We start from the raw sequence: 20,803 nt of genomic DNA, 5'->3' as shown, positions 1-20,803 counted from the left end.
CACAAGGTCCTAGACAAGAATACAAGCACTGGAGTACAGGGTCCCCACCCATTGCACATGATGGCACAAACAGATGCAATAATCATGCCTTTACACCCCTGCAGGACCCCTACCCAACGTCACCGGACAGGAGGTTCCAGACATGTCCACTCCCCCCACAGAAGAGGCCCACAGTGATGACAGCAGCTCTGTCCAACTGGATCAAGATGACCAGCCCGGCCCATCTGGGACCTCGGGACAGTCGGTTCCCCTCACACTGGCACATGCCACCACAGAGCCTCCCCCCTCAGGAAACACCAGCACAGCACCCTCCCAGCGGGCCCATCCCTCTGTCCCCAGGACACGTCAAGCAGCAGTGTGTCCACCACTACAGGGAACCCAGGCAAACCCACTAACCCAAGAAAATCAGGGACCTGGGGCAGTGGCAGTGGGCACACGGTTCAGGGGACAGAGGCACAGGATAACAGGGGAACTGGGAGGACAGCTGTGGGACAGGGGGAGGACAGGCCCAGGGAACCCACTCTCCACCAGGCCCTCTTCAACATCATAGGAATGTACCATCATTCCCAGGAGACAATGGCAACAGTACTTGCCAAGTTTCAGGAGACCCAGCGGCTGCAGGAGGAACAGTATCAGGGAATCAGGGAGGAACTTAAGTCCATCAAAACCACCCTGGTCACCATTGTAGGGGTGCTGAAGGACCTTGTGGACACCAGGAGGGACACTGTGGCACAACAAGGGGCCCCTGACACTAGCCTGGATGATGAACAGCCCACCACCTCTGCTGGTGCTAGTGGACAGGAGGCACCGCCACAGGACCACGACACCAGCACCCCTCCCCCGACAGATGGAGAACCACCCCGTAAATGGTCCCTGACATCCAGGACAAAGACAGAGAACAATGGCAAGACCCCCGCCAAGAAATGAGACCACCCTGAATGTCATCCTTCTGTCCCACTTCATCACCCTGTCCATCCATCAACTGCCGTAGCTCCAATTCCTATGCCACTTTGGATGATGCACCTGTGAATCAAATAGACTGGACTCTGCCATGGACAATCCTCCACCATCACCCCTGCCCATTTTACAACTCCCTCCACTAATGTGCACTGAAATAAACACCCTTGAATCACAAAACAATCTGGAGTCAGTCTGTGCTTTCACAAATGTGTATTTACAATAACTAAGGAAAATAGCAATGTCGATTGTATTGTCAACATACCTTTGTCACACAGCTCTAGTCCATGATGTAATATAGCAGAGGTCACACAGTGGGACCCACATCTGTGAAATAGAAAGGCAAAGTGACAAGTCAGGGTCCATACACTGGCTGAAAGTGACAGACTTATGATAGGTCTAACAATTGTATGAGATGTGTGAGCCAGTGACATCTTCTTACCTGTGTCTCACTGGAAGTATTGCTGGATAATGTTGTTTCTGTTGTCGATATCTTCTTCTTCTGCCTCCTCTTCTTCACTGTCCACAGGCTCCACAGCTGCCACAAGACCTTCTTCTGGACCATCCTCCGGCAGAAAAGGCACCTGCCGTCGTAAAGCCAGATTGTGCAGCATACAGCAGGCCACGATGATCTGGCACAGTTTCTTTGGTGAGTAGTAGAGAGAACAACCTGTCATATGGAGGCACCAGAACCTGGCCTTCAGGAGGCCGAAGGTCCTTTCAATCACTCTCCTAGTTCGCCCATGTGCCTCATTGTAGCGGTCCTCTGCCCTTGTCCTGGGATTTCTCACTGGGATCAGTAGCCATGACAGGTTGGGGTAACCAGAGTCACCTGAAAATATCGAGGGACAACTGTTAGACACACACTAACCCTGAGGGACAACCCCAGACAACTATTCACAGGGTATAGGGTCCTTCTCCCCACCTATTAGCCACGCATGGTGCCTCTGGAGTTGCCCCATCACATAAGGGATGCTGCTATTCCTCAAAATGTAAGCGTCATGCACTGAGCATGGAAACTTGGCATTCACATAGGAGATGTACTGGTCTGCCAAACACACCATCTGCACATTCATTGAATGGTAGCTCTTCTGGTTTCTGTACAGCTGTTTACTCCTGTGGGGGGGGGGGGTACCAAGGCCACATGTGTCCCATCAATTGCACCTACAATGTTGGGGATATGCCCCAGGGCATAGAAGTCACCTTTCACTGTGGGCAAATCCTCCACCTGAGAGAAAACAATGTAGCTGCGCATGTGTTTCAGCAGGGCAGACAATACGCTGGACAACACGTTTGAGAGCATAGGCTGGGTCATCCCTGATGCAATGGCCACTGCAGTTTGAAAAGACCCACTTGCCAGTAAATGGAGTACTGACAGGACCTGCACTAGAGGGGGGATTCCTGTGGTCTGGCTCCAACTGGGCAGAGAGTTCATGGATTGTTGCACGATCAAGTCTGAAGGTGACTATTACATGTCTCTCTTCCATTGTCGACAGGTCCACCAGCGGTCTGTACACCGGATGATGCCACTATCCCCTCACCTGCCCCAGCGGATATGCCCTATGGACGAGAACAGCAAGCAGAGAGTCAGCCAACACTGAGGTATTAAAAAACGTATTATTGCACACATTTGTCAATCCGCAATGTGCATGTCACTGTGTGTATGCAAAGCCTAGATAGGTGTGACGCATTTAAAATTAATGCCATGTGGCCCCATGAAATGGCGGCTGCCTGACCTGTAAGGTGGGACAAGGGGATATGAGGTAACTGCGCTGGCGTTGAACACCGTCGCGGTAGGCGGACGAAGACCGCAGCGCAATCCTGCATTGATTAACATTGGACCCTATGGGTCCCAGGAGCCAATGACGATGTACGCCGGCGGTGACGGTACGCACCGCCGCGAACATGACTGCCATTTTCTGTCTGTTCACTCACTTGATACCTGACCTTCGACAGGAGAGGACCTACAGTGCAAGTTCTGCTGTGACCTCAGTCTGGAAGCGACAATGGCTCATGTGTCTGGGGAAAGGGCCCTGTCTTCACTTCAGAGGAGTTCGAGAAGTTAGTAGATGGGGTCCTCCCCCAGTACACGCTACTCTACGGTCCTCCAGACAAACAGGTGAGTACACTATGAGCATGCTGTTTCGGCAATGCCTGTTTGGAGTGGTGTGGATGGAAGATACGGGGGGGACTGAGGCCTGCATGAGCGGACGGTGAGTGTATGTGCGTCAGGGCAAGGGTGGGAACGTGGGTCAATGACTGTGACGGTCCGGACGGTTAAAGATTTTCCTTTTTCACCTGTACTATTCCTGTAGGTCAGCGTCCACCAGAAGAAGGATATTTGGCGTGCCATCGCCAAGGACGTCCGGACCCTGGGGGTCCACCACAGACAGAGCACCCACTGCGTAAAAGATGGGAGGACATTCGCCGCTGGAGCAAGAAGATGGCGGAGGCCCAGCTGGGGATGGTCTCCCAACGTGGGAGGGGTGCCCGTTGCACCATGACCCCCCTGATGTTCTGGATCCTGGCAGTGGCCTATCCGGAGTTGGATGGGCATTTGAGGGCATCACAGCAGCCACAAGGGGGTGAGTACAGTCACATCCATCTGACTCTGCGCACATTAATAGGTGTCTGGGTGGGGGAGGTGGGCTGTGGGTTCCCCTAGGCCAGGGCGAGTTTTGTAGGCAAGGTCCCTTCGTGGGGTAGGCTATGTGGCACCCCAACCCCACCAGTGGTAGGAGCCAACTACATCTAGTCAGGCTGCTGTGACTTCTATGTGTGCAGCAATCGGGCATAGGCCTTAAACTCCATGTCCCTGTGATTAATTAGGGAACTCTAAGTGCATGGCGTAGTGCAGGGGGCTGCTGTGTCTGTAGTGTCTGCCAACGGTAGTGGTATAGCATGCACTGAACATGTCTTTCTTCTGTCTCCCCCCCCCCCTTTTTGTGGTCTCCCTGTTCTTGTGTGCATTACCATCATCAGGTGGAGGAGCAGGAGAGAGCTGCATCCCACATGGCCCTGGAGGGCGAGACAACGGAGTCTGAAGCCCCCATTGAGACGGAGGGCGAGGGGAGCTCCACGGCGGGGACAGGAGGTGACATCAGCGACAGCGACTCTTCCTCTGATGGGAGCTCCCTTGCGGTGGTGGGCCCATCTGTGCCCCCCGTTCAACAGGTACAGCCGTCACCCCCCCTACCAGCACCACCCTCTCAGCAGCCCCTCAGCGTGTGTCATGTGGCCGCTCACCCAGGAGGGTGGGCATCTCCTTCGCCCCAGGCACCTCAGGCCCTGCCCCAGTCAGCCCTGCTGCCCTCAGTGAGGAAGCTATTGACCTCCTGAGATCCCTCACTGTTGGGCAGTCTACCATTCTGAATGCAATCCAGGGTGTAGAGAGGCATTTGCAACAAACAAATGCATACCTGGAGGACATTCATTCTGGCCAGGCAGCCCAACAGAGAGCATTTCAGGCTCTGGCCTCTGCGTTGATGGCAGCCATTGTCCCTGTGTCTAGCCTCCCCCTCCAAACTCCTCCACCCAGACCGAATCCCCTGTACCTGAGCCTACCCAAGCACACCATCAGACCAGCATGCACACACCTCAACACACAAGAGTGGCTCAGGCAAATATAAGCACCACACATCCCACAGACACTCACACAAGCATCATACCCATGCAGACATACCAACATCGGCTGCCTCCACTGTGTCCCCCTCCTCCATGTCTCCCTCCTCCCTCCCTGTCTCGTCTCTACTCACACCTGCATGCACTACATCTTCAGCCACTACCTCTATCACCAGCACGCCCATCACCACACACCGCTCACGTGCACTCACCACCACACTACCATTCACACATCCCCTGTGTCCTCTCCCAGTGTGTCTGTGAGCCCTCATCCCAAAGTACACAAACACAGCCACAAACCCACCCAACAGCCATTCACCTCACAACAGCCTCCAGCCCATACACCTTCACCCAAAGTCAGCAAACTTACACCTCCTACAACCACTACCTCTTCCTCCACTCCCAAACCCACTCCATCTACCCGTCCCAATGTGTCTAAAAAGATTTTCCTGTCTACTATTGACCTTTTCCCTACACCTCCCCCTCGTCCGTCCCCTAGGGCCTGCCTTTCCACGTCCCAACCCAGCACCTCAGCCACCACATCACCGGGCACAGTGGTGCCAGCAACTGCCGGCTTTTGGAGTGCGCCAAGCATCAGGGCTGCCAGTGTTCCACTGAGCGAGGGCAAGGACATTCTGCCACCTCCAAAAGTCAAAAAGTTGCCCACATCCCGGATGGAGAAGGCGAAAACACCTGCCACCAAGGGCTCAGGCAAAACAAAAGTGGATAGTGGAAAGACAGCTGCGCCACCATCCAAGGTGGGGAAGGGCCAGAAAATCAAGGGCAGGTCCACGTCGACACCAATCTGCACTGCAGACAAGACCGCCACCAGCCTGCCACCTGCACCCAAACCAGCACCGCAGTCACTGAGCCCGCCACCAGCACTGCCACCACAAAGACCGACACCAGCACCTCCGCCACAAAGACCGGCACCACCGCCACAAAGACCGCTGCCAGCACCGATGCCACAGAGCCCGCCGCCAGCACCGATGCCATAGAGCCTGCCGCCAGCACCGATGCCACAGAGGCCGCCACCAGCACCGATGCCACTGAGACCGCCGCCGGCACCGATGCCACTGACCCTGCTGCCAGCACCGCCAACGGCCCCGCGACATCCTGAGCCAGTGGCACCAACGCAGACATGGCTGCCATTCCCAGTGGTCAGTCATACGAGGCTGGTGGTCAGTTCCAGGGGTCTGGGCAGCTTGCATTTTGCACCACCGTCAGTGGAGTATCACATCCACCACCTCAGTCCTTGGCAGGATGAAGCACAATGGGCACAAAGCCCCCTCCGGAACCAGTGGAGTATCACATCCACTACCTCAGTCCTTGGCTGGATGAAGCACTCTGGGCACAAAGCCCCCTCCAGAACCAGTGGAGTATCACATCCACTAACTCAGTCCTTGGCAGGATGAAGCACTCTGGGCACAAAGCCCCTTCCAGAACCAGTGAAGAAAGACATCCACTTAAGAGACTGTGGCTTGGCACTCCCCAGGATAAAGCAGTGGGCAAACCACCCACTGTAAAGACTTGTGAGACTGTGGCTTTGCACTCCCCAGGATAGAGCAGTGGGCAAACCACCCACTGTAAAGACTTGTGAGACTGTGGCTTTGCACTCCCCAGGATACAGCAGTGGCCAAACCACCCACTGTAAAGACTTGTGAGACTGTGGCTTTGCACTCCTCAGGATAGAGCAGTGGGCAAACCACCCACTGTAAAGACTTGTGAGACTGTGGCTTTGCACTCCCCAGGATAGAGCAGTGGGCAAACCACCCACTGTAAAGACTTGTGAGACTGTGGCTTTGCACTCCCCAGGATTGAGCAGTGGGCAAACCACCCACTGTAAAGACTTGTGAGACTGTGTCTTTGCACTCCCCAGGATAGAGCAGTGGGCAAACCACCCACTGTAAAGACTTGTGAGACTGTGGCTTTGCACTCCCCAGGATACAGCAGTGGCCAAACCACCCACTGTAAAGACTTGTGAGACTGTGGCTTTGCACTCCTCAGGATAGAGCAGTAGGCAAACCACCCACTGTAAAGACTTGTGAGGCTGTGGCTTTGCACTCCCCAGGATACAGCAGTGGGCATGGAGCCACCTCGTGGAGCTGGCGTCGTGCACTTATCCGGCTGAGGTGCCCCCCTTCCCTTCCCCCTGAGGTGCCTGTTTCATTTCGATCTGATGCCCCTGCAGTGTTCTCTCTGTTTGAAGTCTGGTATCGAGTGTGGGCCTCGCCCATGCTTTTTGGGCCCAGTGGTCCACGGACTATGAATGGTGCACTATCCAGACTTGTGTAGTTGGTGTACATAATTGTATATACTGTATTTAAAGTTTTGACTAATGGAGTTTTATTTATTACACTCGTTCAACTCATTTCCTTTTGTCTTTGCATTCTTCCAGGGGGGTGGGAGGGTGTAAATGTAATGTTGCAGCATGTATTTGTGTGTATGTTGTTGTGGGTGAGGGTGGGGGTGGGGGTTTTGCGTGTTGCCTGTGTGTATCACTCTCTTTTCCCTCCCCCTCCCCTGTGTTGTAGGTGCAGTACTCACTGCGGTCGTCGCCGCCGTCTTTCGTGCTCCTGGTAGAGGAGCTGGAATACCATTGCAGGGAGTCTTTGGAGTTCTGGCTCCATGGCGTCCTGATTCCTCGTGGGGTATGGAGAGGTGAGTATTTTCCCTTCCAAGTCCTGTTTCCGCCATGTTTTTGTTTGCGTTGGTTCCGCCCCGGAAAAGGTGGCTGATTGGCCTCTCATAATAGTGTGGGCGGTACACTGTCTTCCGCCTGTCTGTTGGCGATGACCAACAGTTGTAGTGTTTGTTTCTACCGCCGTGGCGGTCGGAGTGTTAAAGTGGCTGTCTATGTTGGCGGTTTCCGCCATGGTCGTGATTCCATTTTTTTTACCGCCGGCCTGTTGGCGGTCTAACCGCCACTTTAACACCGACCGCCAGGGTTGTAATGAGGTCCATAGTGTTCTTAGTGGGCACTTGGAGCTCAGGGGAGGTGACACTGGAGTAGGTGCTGCCCCATTTCTCCTGATTCAACCCCAAGGTCTTCCATGACAAATACTTTTGTATACATATGTGTGGGACACAATGCAGCAGACAGGTATATGTGTACACTACAGGTATGTCAGGTATGTGTAGCTGATGTATACTTGGTTATCCCACCACTTGGGTGGCATTGGATTTAGGTTCCATTTGAGGCTTACACACCATGGCCCATATTTATACTTTTTGACGCTAAACTGCGCTAACGCAGTTTAGCGTCAAAAAATTTAGCGCCGTCTAACGCCATTCTGAAGCGCCATGCGGGCGCCGTATTTATGGAATGGCGTTAGCCGGCGCCAGCAGACCGGCGCTGCCTGGTGTGCGTGGAAAAAAACCACGTAGACCAGGCAGCGCCGGCGTAGGGGGAAAATGGCGTTAGGGCGTCTTAAAATGGGGCAAGTCAGGTTGAGGCAAAAAAATCGCCTCAACCCGATTTGCGCCATTTTTTTCGACGCCCAGACGCCATTTAAATGACTCCTGTCTTAGTAAAGACAGGAGTCATGCCCCCTTGCCCAATGGCCATGCCCAGGGGACTTATGTCCCCTGGGCATGGTCATTGGGCATAGTGGCATGTAGGGGGGCACAAATAAGGCCCCCCTATGCCACCCAAAAAAAAAAAGAAAAAAATGTATACTTACCTGAACTTACCTGAATGTCCCTGGGATGGGTCCCTCCATCCTTGGGTGTCCTCCTGGGGTGGGCAAGGGTGGCAGGGGGGATCCCTGGGGGCAGGGGAGGGCACCTGTGGGCTCATTTTGAGCCCACAGGCCCCTTAACGCCTACCCTGACCCAGGCGTTAAAAAGTGTCGCAAATGCGGTGTTTTTTGACCCGACCACTCCCGGGCGTGATTTTTGCCCGGGAGTATAAATACGACGCATTTGCGTCGCCGTCATTTTTTTAGACGGGAACGCCTTCCTTGCATCTCATTAACGCAAGGAAGGCGTTCACGCAAAAAAATTACGCTATTTGCCCATATTTTGGCGCTAGACGCGTCTAACGCCAAAGTATAAATATGGCGTTAGTTTTGCGCCGAATTTGCGTCGAAAAAAACGACGCTAATTCGGCGCAAACGGAGTATAAATACGGGCCCATGAGTTTCATAGGACTGTGCCTACTTGTGACTTCCTCAACATGACCATAGTCTATGCCATTGACATACCTATGCGCTTCTTTGTTTGGTGTAATATGTCTGTGTGATCTGTATTTATTTGTCAACCTGTGGACACTGGTAGTGATTTGTGAGCAGCTTCCGAATGTAAAGGAAACTTGACTCCACCTGTTCACACGTGTTTTGCCAGTCACCGTGTTGCTGTGTTTTGTAAATTTGGCTGTATGTGTTTGTGACATGCAATGTGTGCTGTGTGGTGTGGCATGTGGCCTATGTATTGTTGCCTGTACATCTCTGTGGCCCTGCCCATGTGTATTTCTTATTGAGTTTATCTTGTTTGTCCTTGAGAATATGTGACAGAACAACTAGGTCCTAAACAACCATAGCCTAAACCACTACTGCTAAACAACTAAAACGTCTTTAAAAACAAAGTACTGAACAACTACTGTCTAAACAACAATTGTGCCTGAATGACAATTGCCTGAACAACTAATTTTAAGGTAAGGTATTCTTTTTGGTTTTTAAACAACTTATATATATATATATATATAGTTGCTTAGAATATATATATATATATATATATTCTAAGCAACTAATAAGCCATAAAAAAAGAAAAAGAAAAACTTACCTTAAAATTAGTTGTTCAGGCAATAGTTATTCAAGCACAATTGTTGTTTAGACAGTAGTTGTTCAGTACTTAGTTGTAGAGACTGTTTAGTTGTTTAGCAGTAGTGGTTCAGGCAAGTAGTGGTTTAGACCTCGTTGTTCAGGATGTTTCCCCTGAGGGACTCACTGGAGTAGCCTGAGGACTAGACACTGGTAAGTCAATATTTACTACTTATCACCCCCATACCTGCATGCCATCTCACACCCTCATCCATCACTTCACTCCATCCCACACAATGCACCTACACATATGACTAACCCCAATGGCAAGCCCTGCATGCCATTCCAATGCATGGACAGCCCTCCCAGCCCTGCATGGACACCCATCACCAAATCATGCACAGCATAGGGGAACTAACAATCACACAATACATCACCATACACAAACAAAGGTGGCAGGGCAACAGCAACTATAGAGTGGAAGCCAGGGATGTATAGTATGTCACAGATATGAAGCATAATACATCACTTACATCCCCACAGGTGCCCCAGCCAATCTCAGTAGAGAGGAGGTGCCACTTTAAACCAGTCTCCCAACAGAAGGTGCACCCAGTGATGATAGTAACTCTGGACTTCAGGATCTTGACCAACAACCTGGCCCATCAGGGAACACTGGGCAGCCTGTCACCCAAGCCCCAAGCCCACTCACAGTCCACCATAGAGCCTCCCCCATCAGTATCCAAAACCACAGCACCCACACCTCTGTCCCCAGGACATGTCAATCAACAGTGTGCCCACCTGTACAGGGACCCCAGGCCACACCTCATACCCAAGACAATCGGGGACCTGGGGTAAATGGCCGTGGGCACACCGTTCAGAGGACAGAGGCACAGGCCAACAGGGACACTAGGAGGACTGCTGTGGGCCAGGGGGAGGACAGAACCAGGGAAGAGACTCTCCAGGAGGTACTCTCCAATATCATGGGAGCCTACCAACATTCCCAGGACACAATGGGCCAGATCCTTGACAACGTGCAGGAGAACAGGAGGGACAGTATCAGGGGATCAGGGAGGACTTGCAGGCCATTAACACTACCCTGAGCTCCATAGCAAGGGTGCTGGCACACATGGCCAACATCATGAGTGAGGCAACAGCACAGTACTGGGCCCATGCCACTAGCCAGCCATTGACCAGCCCTCCACCTCTGCTGCAACTAGTGGGCAGGAGGCCCGGCCACAGGACCCACAGGCAACCAGCACCCCTCCCCTTGCAGAATGTGAACCACTCCGTAAACATTCCCTGCGAACAGACAGAAGCCAGAGACACTTGCCAAGACCACCGCCAGGAAATAGGACTCTCCTGATTGTCCCCCTTGTGTCCCACCCTGTAACCTTGTCCACTTGGAACTGCCTTTGCTCTCCTTCCGATGGCCCCTTGGGCACTGGACCTGTGCTACAAACAGACTGGAACAATACCCTGGACCTTCCTCCATCATCACTCATTCCATTGCATTTTTCCCCCAATTTCATAGCACTACAATAAACACCCTTGAACACAACTTGACTACTAGTATTTTATGTTTTAAAAATGTGCATTTATGGAAACAGTCACATCTAGTGCAAATGATCTGAACACTATGAGAGCATAGAAATAAGGACCTGTAGCTGTCTGTAGTCATCACATCAGTACACAGTTGTTATATCACCAACATCTGTAAATTGGCAATCCATAGGTGACAGTTAGTTGAGATGCAAAGGAAGGTAATGCCATCATGCTACAGCCACACAGAATAGAACAATAATCAAAGGAATAGTCAGTTGCACTGTCTCACCTGTGTGTCATTGGAAGGATTGAAGATAACTGATGTTCTGTTGTCCTCATCCTCATCCTCTGCCTCTTCATCCTCACTGTCCTCAGGGTCTACTGCTGCCACAGGGCCATCTCCAGTCTCTTCCTCCTGCAGAAAGGATACATGCCGTCTGAGGGTCAGGTTGTGCAACATGCAGCATGCCACTACTATCTGGCAGATCTTCCTGTGTGAGTAGCACAGGGATCCACCTGTCAGATGGAGGCACCTGAACCTGGCCTTCAGAAGGCATAAGGTCCTCTCGATGATCCTTCTGGTTCGCCCATGTGCCTCATTATAACGTTCCTCTGCCCCTGTCCTGGCATTCCTCACAGGGGTCAGCAGCCCGATAGGTTTGGGTAGCCAGAGTCACCTGCAAGTATTGAGGGATAACATTTAGCATCACACAATGCAATAGGGATGACACCTGAAGGCATACACTAACATACAGTGGGTGGGGACAAAGGCTCACCTATTAGCTACACCCTGTGCCTCTGTAGTTGGGCCATCACATTTGGGATGCTGCTATTCCTCAGAACAAAGGCATCATGCACCAACCCAGGATACTTAGCATTGATGTGGGAGATGTACGGGTCCGCCAGGCACTCTATTTGCACATTCAGTGAGTGGAAACTATTCTGATTCCTGAACACCTGTTCATTCATGTGGGGGGGGGGGACAAACGCAATATGTGTCCCATCAATCGCCCCAATAATATTGAGGATATGTCCTATTGCATAGAATTTGGCCTTCTCAGTGTACAACTCTTCCAAACGGGGGAAAGAAATGTAGCTGCACATGTGTTTTGCCAGGGCAGACAAGACTCTTGCCAGCACAATTGAGAACATTGGCTGTGACATTCCTGCTGCCAAGCCACTGTCACTTGGAAAGAACCTGTTGCAAGAAAATGGAGCACTGATAGCACTTGGACAAGAGGGGGGAATCCCAGTGGGATGACGGACATCAGATATCAGGTCTGGCTCCTATTGGGCACATAGCTCAGTTATTGTGGTCCTATCCAGTCTACAGGTAAGGATAATGTGCCTGTCCTCCAGTGTAGCCAAGTCCACAAGGGGTCTGTACACGGGGTATGTCTCTACCTCCTTTTCATCTGCAGCGGTAGGTATCTAGATGACACAAGAGTGAGTAGGCTGTCACAATTGGAATAATGGAACCACAACAGCAGTGTACATAGTGCATTTATGTGATGGGACAGTGGGAATGGCGAGGTATGTGCTAATCTAGGCTGTGACACAGTTAATGTCGATATGACCATTGTCCTCCACCATAAAATGGTGACCGCCTGTCCTGTATGTAGGGAGAGGTGGAAGTGAGGTAATTCCGCTGAAGTTGGGTGTCGTGGCGGAAGGCAGTCTTGCACCGCCATGCAATTCCTCTTTGGATAATATGGGGCTCTATGGAGTACAGTGGCCAATGGGGATCTGCACCAGTGGTGACAGTGTACACTACTGTGGACGTCACCGCCATTTTCTATCTGATTCCTCACTTGATTCCTGACCTTCAAAAGGAGAACACCTACACTGCATGTGCTGCTGTGACCTGTGTCTGGCACTTACGATGGCCCGTGTGACTGGGGAAAGGGCCCCTGCCTTCCCTTCAGAGGAGTTTGAACGACTTGTGGAAGGGGTCCTACCCTAGTACGGACTGCTGTATGGGCCTCCAGACCACAGGTGAGTACTCTTTGGGCACGATGCATGTTGGAAGAGTGCATGGAGATGTGTGTGCAAGCATCGTGTCATCGGGGGGGACGTCTTGTGGTGGTGTACATGGTGTGCGCCGGGCGTTGTGTGTGCCAAAGGTGATGGAAACGGGATTCGTGGGCCATATGTGTGACGGGCTGGATTGTACGGTTAATGGTGTTCTCCTGTCTTTATTACCTCTGCAGGTCAGCTCCCATCAAAAGAAGGGATTATGGCGTGCCATCGCCAAAGACATGCAGACCCTTGGGGTCTATGGCATGTGGAGCACCCACTGTCGGAAACAGTGGGAGGACCTGAGAAGATGGGCACGGAAGAGCACGTAGGCCCTGCTGGGGATGGCCTCCTAATGAGGAAGGGGTGTCCGTCAGAACCTGACCCCCTTGATGGCCTGCATACTGACCGTGGCCTACTCAGAGTTGGATGGGAACTTGAGGGCATCACAACAGCCGCAAGGGGGGAAGTACAGGGGCCATTATTAAAGAATTTTGCAGGTGGGGTAGTATCAGGGTGGTGGATGTGAATTAGTGGGTGTCCCTAAGGCCGGACCAGACAGTGCAGCGTTAGTCAACTCTAGGGTAATATGTGTATGGCAAATGCAGGTAACCTAGCTTGTTAGCATTCCATTTCAGTTAGGGCTTTGTGGGTCGCAGGAGGGGTGCAGTTGGGGGAGTGTGGCCCTCATCTTGCCGTGGCATCTAGCAAAATCACTGGCAGTGCAATGCATACTGCTCAAGCCTGATCCCTTTGTGTGACGGTGCTGTGTATCCCAACTGTGGTATGGGTACAGTAATTGACCCAGTGTTGCCTTTTTCTCTCTCCCCCCCTTTTATCTTCTGTCATCCTGTCCATGTGTGCATTAGCATCATCTGTTGGAGCAGCAGGGGCACTGGCGAAATGAGGGAGCTGCATCCCCCAGACAGATGCAGAGTCCACCGACGCCGAGGGAACCAGTGGGACAGAGGGCGAGGGGAGCACCACAGCGGAGACAGGAGGTGACAACACAGACTCAGATACCTCCTCCGATGGAAGCTCCCTGGTGGTGGCGGACACCTCTGTGACCACCATAGTTGCAGGTATAGCCGCCACCCAGTACCAGCACTGCCCTCCCAGTAGCCTCTCAGCGAGTTGCCCATGCCCTCTCACCCAGGAGGGAGGCATCTCCTTCACCCCAGGCACCTCAGGCCCTCCCCCAGTGAGCCCTGCTGCCCTGAGTGAGGAGGCTATTGACCTCCTGAGATCCATCTCTGTAGGGCATTCAACCATTGTGAATGCCATCCAGGGGCTGTATCTCCCAGGTGCAGCAATGCTATGCATTCCTAGAGGGCATCCATGGTGGATTGGCGGCCCAACAGAGATCGATACAGACTCTTTCTTCCTCTCTGATGGCACCCATTGTCCCTGTTTCTACCGTCCCCTCTCCAACTACCACTTCCCAGTCCCAGTCTCCTGAACCCCAACCCATCCCATGCACACATACAGAAGAGCATACACACAAGACAACACCCAAGAGTGGCACAGGCGAACACAGGTCCCAACTTCATCCCACAAGCACTCATGCAAACACCAGACATTTGCAGACACAACCACAGCCACTGCCTTCACTGTCTCCCCGTCCTCCTCCACCTCCCTCCCAGTCACGTCTGCACTCACACCTGCATGCACTGCATCAACATCCACTACCAGCATCACCACACCAAGCAGCACACACACCTCACTAGCATGCACCTCCACAACATCCATGCAGGCTTCCCCTGTGTCCTCTCACACCCTGTCTGTCCCCCCTACTAAAGGACACAAATGCAAGCACTCACACACCCAACAGCCATCCACCTCAAATCAGCATACTGCCCATGCACCTGCACCCAAATCCAGCAGACATACACCTCTTACAACCACTCCCTCAACCTCCACTCCCATCCCTCCTCCCTCTTCCTGCCCACTGTCCCTAAGAATCTATTCCCTGCCACAGTTCAGCCCTCGCCACCAGCAGAGGCTACCCAGGAAGCACCTCCATTTGCCACCACAGTTCAGTCTTCGCCACCAGCAGAGGCTGCCCAGGAGGAACCTCCACCTGCCACCACAGTGCAGCCCTTGCCACCAGTAGAGGCTATGTAGGCCACTCTCCAGGGGCTTCTGTACTAGAGGCCCACTCCAGAAGCAGTGGGAAAGTCACCTACTCGAGAAACTGTGGCCTTGCACTCCCCAGGACAGAGAAGTGGGCATGGAGCCCCTCCAGAACCAGAGAGAAAGTCACCCTCTAGAGAGACTTTGGCCTTGCACTTCCCAGGACAGAGAAATGGGCATGGAGTCCCCTCCAGAGCCAGTGGGCTTGTTCCCGTATTCGGCTGAGGTGCCCCCCACCCTCCATCTCCCTAAGGTGCCTACCCACTTGCAAACTGATGCCCCTGCAGAGTTCCATCCAGATGAAGTCAGGATTTGAGTTGGGCCTTGGACTGTGCCCTGTGGCCAAGTGGGCCCTTAGTACATTGAACTGGGAAGTGGCCCTTTGTGTACATTTGTACATATCTGTTTCACATACAATTGGATTATTTATTAGCTGTTGATATCAATACATTTACCTTAGTGCATTCTTGTTCTCCTTTCACCTTAGTGCATTCTTGTTGTCTTTGCATTATTCTGCTGTGTATTATGTGCCATTGCTTTTCGTTTGCAGCTGGTCATGTGTATGGTGTGTGTGTGTTGGTCAGAGTGTCGCGCGTGTGTGTCACTCTCATTTTCCTCCCTCCCTCCCTTGTCTGCTAGGCGTCTGTACTCACCATCACCATCTTCGTCAGCATTGGTTTTCCAGGTGGAGCATGACGTATAAGAGCATCGGAACGACTTGCAGTTCAGGTTACATGGCGCGTTGTTCTTCCCTGTGTCTCTGATGGTGATCCCTTTCTCTTCTGTGATGTGTTTCCGCCAGGCTTTTGATGATGTTGCTACTGTCCCGGAAAATGTGGCGGAATGATGTGTCTTAATATGGTGGCCATTACTTTGTCTTCCGCTTGGCTGTTGACGGCTACCACTGTGGTGAGTGTTGTTTCTGCTCTGGCGGATGGTGTGGTACACTTGCTGTCTATGGGAGTTATCACTGCCAGGGTCATAATTTGGCGGTAGTTACCGCCAGCCTCTTAGCTCTATTTCCGCCACTTTATCACTCACTGCCAGGGTCATAATGAGGGCCCTAGTGTTCTTGTTTTTTCATATAATTAAATACCTGAGTAGAGTAGCTAAGGAAAATAATATAGACTTAGTGGGAGGATTCCTTGAACCTACATTGACATTTGGCACAGCTTACACTCACAGGAATAATCTCACATGCTTGCTTACACCTATAGAAAAGAGTTTCCTGGATCATACTGATGACAGGAGAAATTAGATAAGGGTTTAGTGAAAAGAATATCTAGAAATGATTATGCATTTAGTGAAGCAACATTGCAAAATAAAATAAAATGATGGACGGAGTGTTGAAACTTTTCAAATCCTTTTGTTTTGCTAAAGTTGCCCTAAGTGGGAAGGGTGTGCCCAGACGTGGGTCCCTTGCTCACTGTGCCACTGGATTCAAGCTATCCTGGCTGATGAAGCATGATACCCTGAAACCGGTCCCAGGATGCTTGTTTCCGGTCCAGGGAGGACTTGGCTTGTCAGTTCAGGCAGGACTGTTCCCATGAGGAACAGGGACAAGCCTGATTTGCATGTGACTGGGTCCAAACTGGGGTGGCATAGTGAGCAAAAGAACGATGGATTAAACCCAGATCTGTGACTGGGGGTGAGTGTTTGCATTGGTCAGCACTCCTTCCATCATCCTTTTGTGTTGCTAAAATTGTCCTTAGTGGGAAGGGTATGCCCAGACGTGGGTCCCTTGCTCACGGTGCCACTGGATTCAAGTTATCTTGGCTGATGAAGCATGATACCCTGATACTGGTCCCAGGATGTTTGTTTCTCGTCCAGGGAGGGCCTGGCTTGACAGTGCGGGTAGGACTGTTCCCATGAGAAACAGGGACACGCCTGATTTGCATATGGCTGGGTCCAAACTGGGGTGGCAGGGTGAGCAAAAGAACGATTGATTAAGCCCAGATCTGTGACTGGGGGTGAGTGTTTGCATTGTTCAGCACTCCGCCCATCATCCTTTTGTGTTGCTATGCATTTAATAAAAGCAAAAGACAAGGAAAATGTGCTTTAAATGCACAATCAATCAACCAATCAGTAACATGTAGGAAAGCTTTGCATATATAGATCACACTCTAGAACAGATACATTGTTTGTGGGAACAAGTGAAGGCTGACGTGTTTCTTTTCTAGAGTAAATGGACTTTCATGTTAAATGGACAAGATCCAGCAATTACAGAAGTTTATTACATATGTGGGCCAAATGCTTATTATCGTCTTCCAAGAGCATGGTATGGCACTTGTTATTTGGGATAGTTTTTCAAAAGATTTATCAACTTGAGAACTTAGATAAGGTACCTAAAATGAATAAAATGTCACCTTGCTAGAGCAAACAGAGAATCTTATTCTGGCATAATTGGAGATATATTTGGAGCAATAATTCCTTTAGTGGGAGTTATCTTAAATTCTTCCAAAATTCAAAAGTTGTCTACTATTGTGGATATTATGGGCCATATTTATACTCCGGTTGCGCCGAATGTGCGTCAAAAATTTTGACGCACATTCAGCGCAAACGATGCCCCATATTTATACCCTGACGCCCGATGCGGCGCACAAGGGGAATGGCGCTATGTGCGTGAGTTTTTGGAAGCGGCACCCCGCCCTGCGTTAATGACATGCAGGGTAGGCGTTCCCGTCCAAAAACCCACGCATACAGCGGTGCGTCGTATTTATGCTTCCGGGCAAAAATGACTCCCGGGCCGTAGGCGGCGCAAAAAAATGACGCAAAGCACGAATAGCGTGAAATTTTAACGCCTGGGTCAGGGCAGGCGTTAAAATGGGGCAAACACACCTGTACTTAAGCAGAACACACAGAACAAACAACAGAGCAGCAGAGCAGCAACAGGGAGCTATGGAGGTGCTTTTTCTTCAACGTGCACGTAGACGCAGAGCCCTGCAGCAACAACAGCAGCTACAACAACAACAGCAGGGACCCCAAAGACAGCGCAGAAGGCAGGACAGGATATTCCGCCCAAGAACAACCCTGCATGGCCTCAGGGAACGGGACATCATCCAGAGGTACCGGTTGAACTGGCAGGCCATTCAGCAGCTGCTGGCAAATATCGAACAACAGTTGGCCCCCACTTTAGTGACACCCCGCACTATCCCAACTGAAACAAAGCTGCTTGCCGTACTACACCTGCTGGCAAGTGGCTCCTTTCAGACAACTGGTGCCCTGGTTGGTGGAATATCCCAACCATCATTCTCTGCATTCCTGCCTAAAGTCCTGGATGCCATCATTCGCCTGACACCCCGCCACATCTGCTTCCCTAACACACTGCAGAAGCAGCAGGAAATTAAACAGGGGTTCTACGCCATCAATGGCTTCCCGCACGTCCTTGGTGCAATCGACTGCACACACGTACGCCTTGTGCCCCCTGCTGATTCAGAACACCTCTACCGCAACAGGAAGCACACACATTCAATCAACGTCCAGGCCATAGTCGATCACCAAGGACTGATCACCAACATCGTGGCCAAATATCCTGGGAGTGTACATGACGCATTCATCTTCCGTCACTCCACCATCAACCAACACTTCCAGGATGGACGCTATGGCAATGGACTACTTGTTGGTAAGGACAAAAAACAAACCCATACACACACCGCACACAAACCCTCTAGGACAAACAACACATACACCACAATAGCAACACCTAGCCAGGAACACACTGAGGTACTCACATCACTAGCCATGTGTCAGAAGTCAACATTTAACCTGTCACACATTGGAATTTAATCCACAGCCTAATGTGAAGACATCAATGAGTGTGGTTGGCCAAATGTCACTTTACAGATTGGAAGTCTCAAAATAACCTGTACACTAATACAATGCATAAGTCAAAAGGTATGGGATGGCCTGGGCTCATACACATGAAGGTGTCAAATACTTTCACGTTTTAACTCGGCATGGAACTAACATCACACCCCCAGTGAGGACACACAGACAACTGTATCACTAGTCACAATGCTAGGGAGGGAACACTCTACTGCAACAACAAAAACAGTCCTTCTGACAAACGGTTAGCCAACAAACACTTGCTCAGCCAAGGGAAAATATATCAAAGCAAACTTTTCAACAACAACCATAGGTTGGAACATTAGTACACAAAAGAGTCACAGACAACACAAGACAACTACAGCCATCAAAGATCCGTACAACACTGCCTCCTACATCTAATTCAATCCATTCTCTTTCTCTTTCAGCTGATCAGGGGTATGGCATCCAGCCTTGGGTGATGACACCATTCGGGAACCCAATCACTGCTGCAGAGCGGGCATACAATGACGCCCACAAGAGGACCCGCAGCATTGTGGAGAGGACCTTTGGGATCCTAAAGTCTAGGTTCCGCTGCCTTGACATCACTGGCGGGAGCCTACTCTATTCCCCAGAGATGGTGTGCAAAATCATCCTCACTTGTGCCATATTGCACAATATATGTGTCCAGAGGAACATTCCCCTCCTTGAACTGGACCCAGGCATGCCTGAGGATGACGAAGAGGAGGATGCTGGGCCGCAACAGGAGGGGGGACAACCCAACACGGCAGCAGGACAGCGTAGGCGCCAGCAGCTTGTAAATAATTTTTTTGCTTAATGTATAATAATCACCTGTATTACACTATTGTAAATAAACACAGATATCAAACACCACATCATGCTTTGGTCCATGCATTACTGAGCACCTTTACTTATAAAATGCTGACGAAGAATGTGGTCTCCTTGACCAACAATGCCATAACAATCATCACAACAAAAAAGAACATTTCAATTGTATGCACAGAGGGTAGGATGTGACATGATACATTGCCATACACAGAGGCCCACATGAGTACAAATGTGGCAAATCCACATGCTACATCAAAACACCTGAGACAGTCTTGCACCCAGACAAAAAAAGTAGATCATGTGAAAGTCACATCACATGTGGTCAGAGACAGGGTGGGACCATCCATGTGTACGTCACCATGTCATCAATGGCTTCTCTCCAGTGGGTGATATGAGCAAAACACAATTGGGACAACATTAGCTGCCACTAACTCAGGAGGAGACCTGGATGTCACAGTGACAACATACACCCAGACAGGTGATAGTGGATCCACATACCAACACACATGTACACATATGTCATACAATCAACCAAATTATTGAAAGTAGACCATCACAGTCGGGTCCCAGTTTGAACCTAGCAGGAAGAATGTGACATGCCACTTAACCAGTTAATGCAGAAAGGGACACAGACACCCACTAAAGAATATTCCCCAGAACATCAGGAACGCTCAGAGTCTTCCAAACATAGTCATTGGGAAATGGTAGGCATGTCAGCTCAAAATCATCATTACTGCAAACTTCTAATGGGCTAATGAGATGAATGAATGGTCAACAGTCATACATACCATATGGCCTTACATTAGCCTGCTGCTGCAGGTTTCCCATAAAATATTAAGCCAAGCCATGGATACTGTAACTAATCAGGATGGTCAAATCCTAGGGTGCTGGGGGCCTAAGTCCACTTCTACGGTCCCACAAACATACACAAATCCTGTACTTGTGAGCCAAACACATGCATAAGGTACATGTGTGGCCTACATGTCAAGAGTAGAACACAAAGCACAAACACAAAATGAGGCTAGGACATGGTTAGCCCCATAATAACTGTAAGTGACCATTGCACTCCCTGTTAGGACTCCAGATAAAAGCATCACCATCATAAGTGTGGACCAAATTTG

This window comes from Pleurodeles waltl, chromosome 2_1 (genome assembly GCF_031143425.1).
Source record: "Pleurodeles waltl isolate 20211129_DDA chromosome 2_1, aPleWal1.hap1.20221129, whole genome shotgun sequence".
NCBI lineage: Eukaryota > Metazoa > Chordata > Amphibia > Caudata > Salamandridae > Pleurodeles > Pleurodeles waltl.
This window is presented reverse-complemented; position numbering follows the sequence as displayed.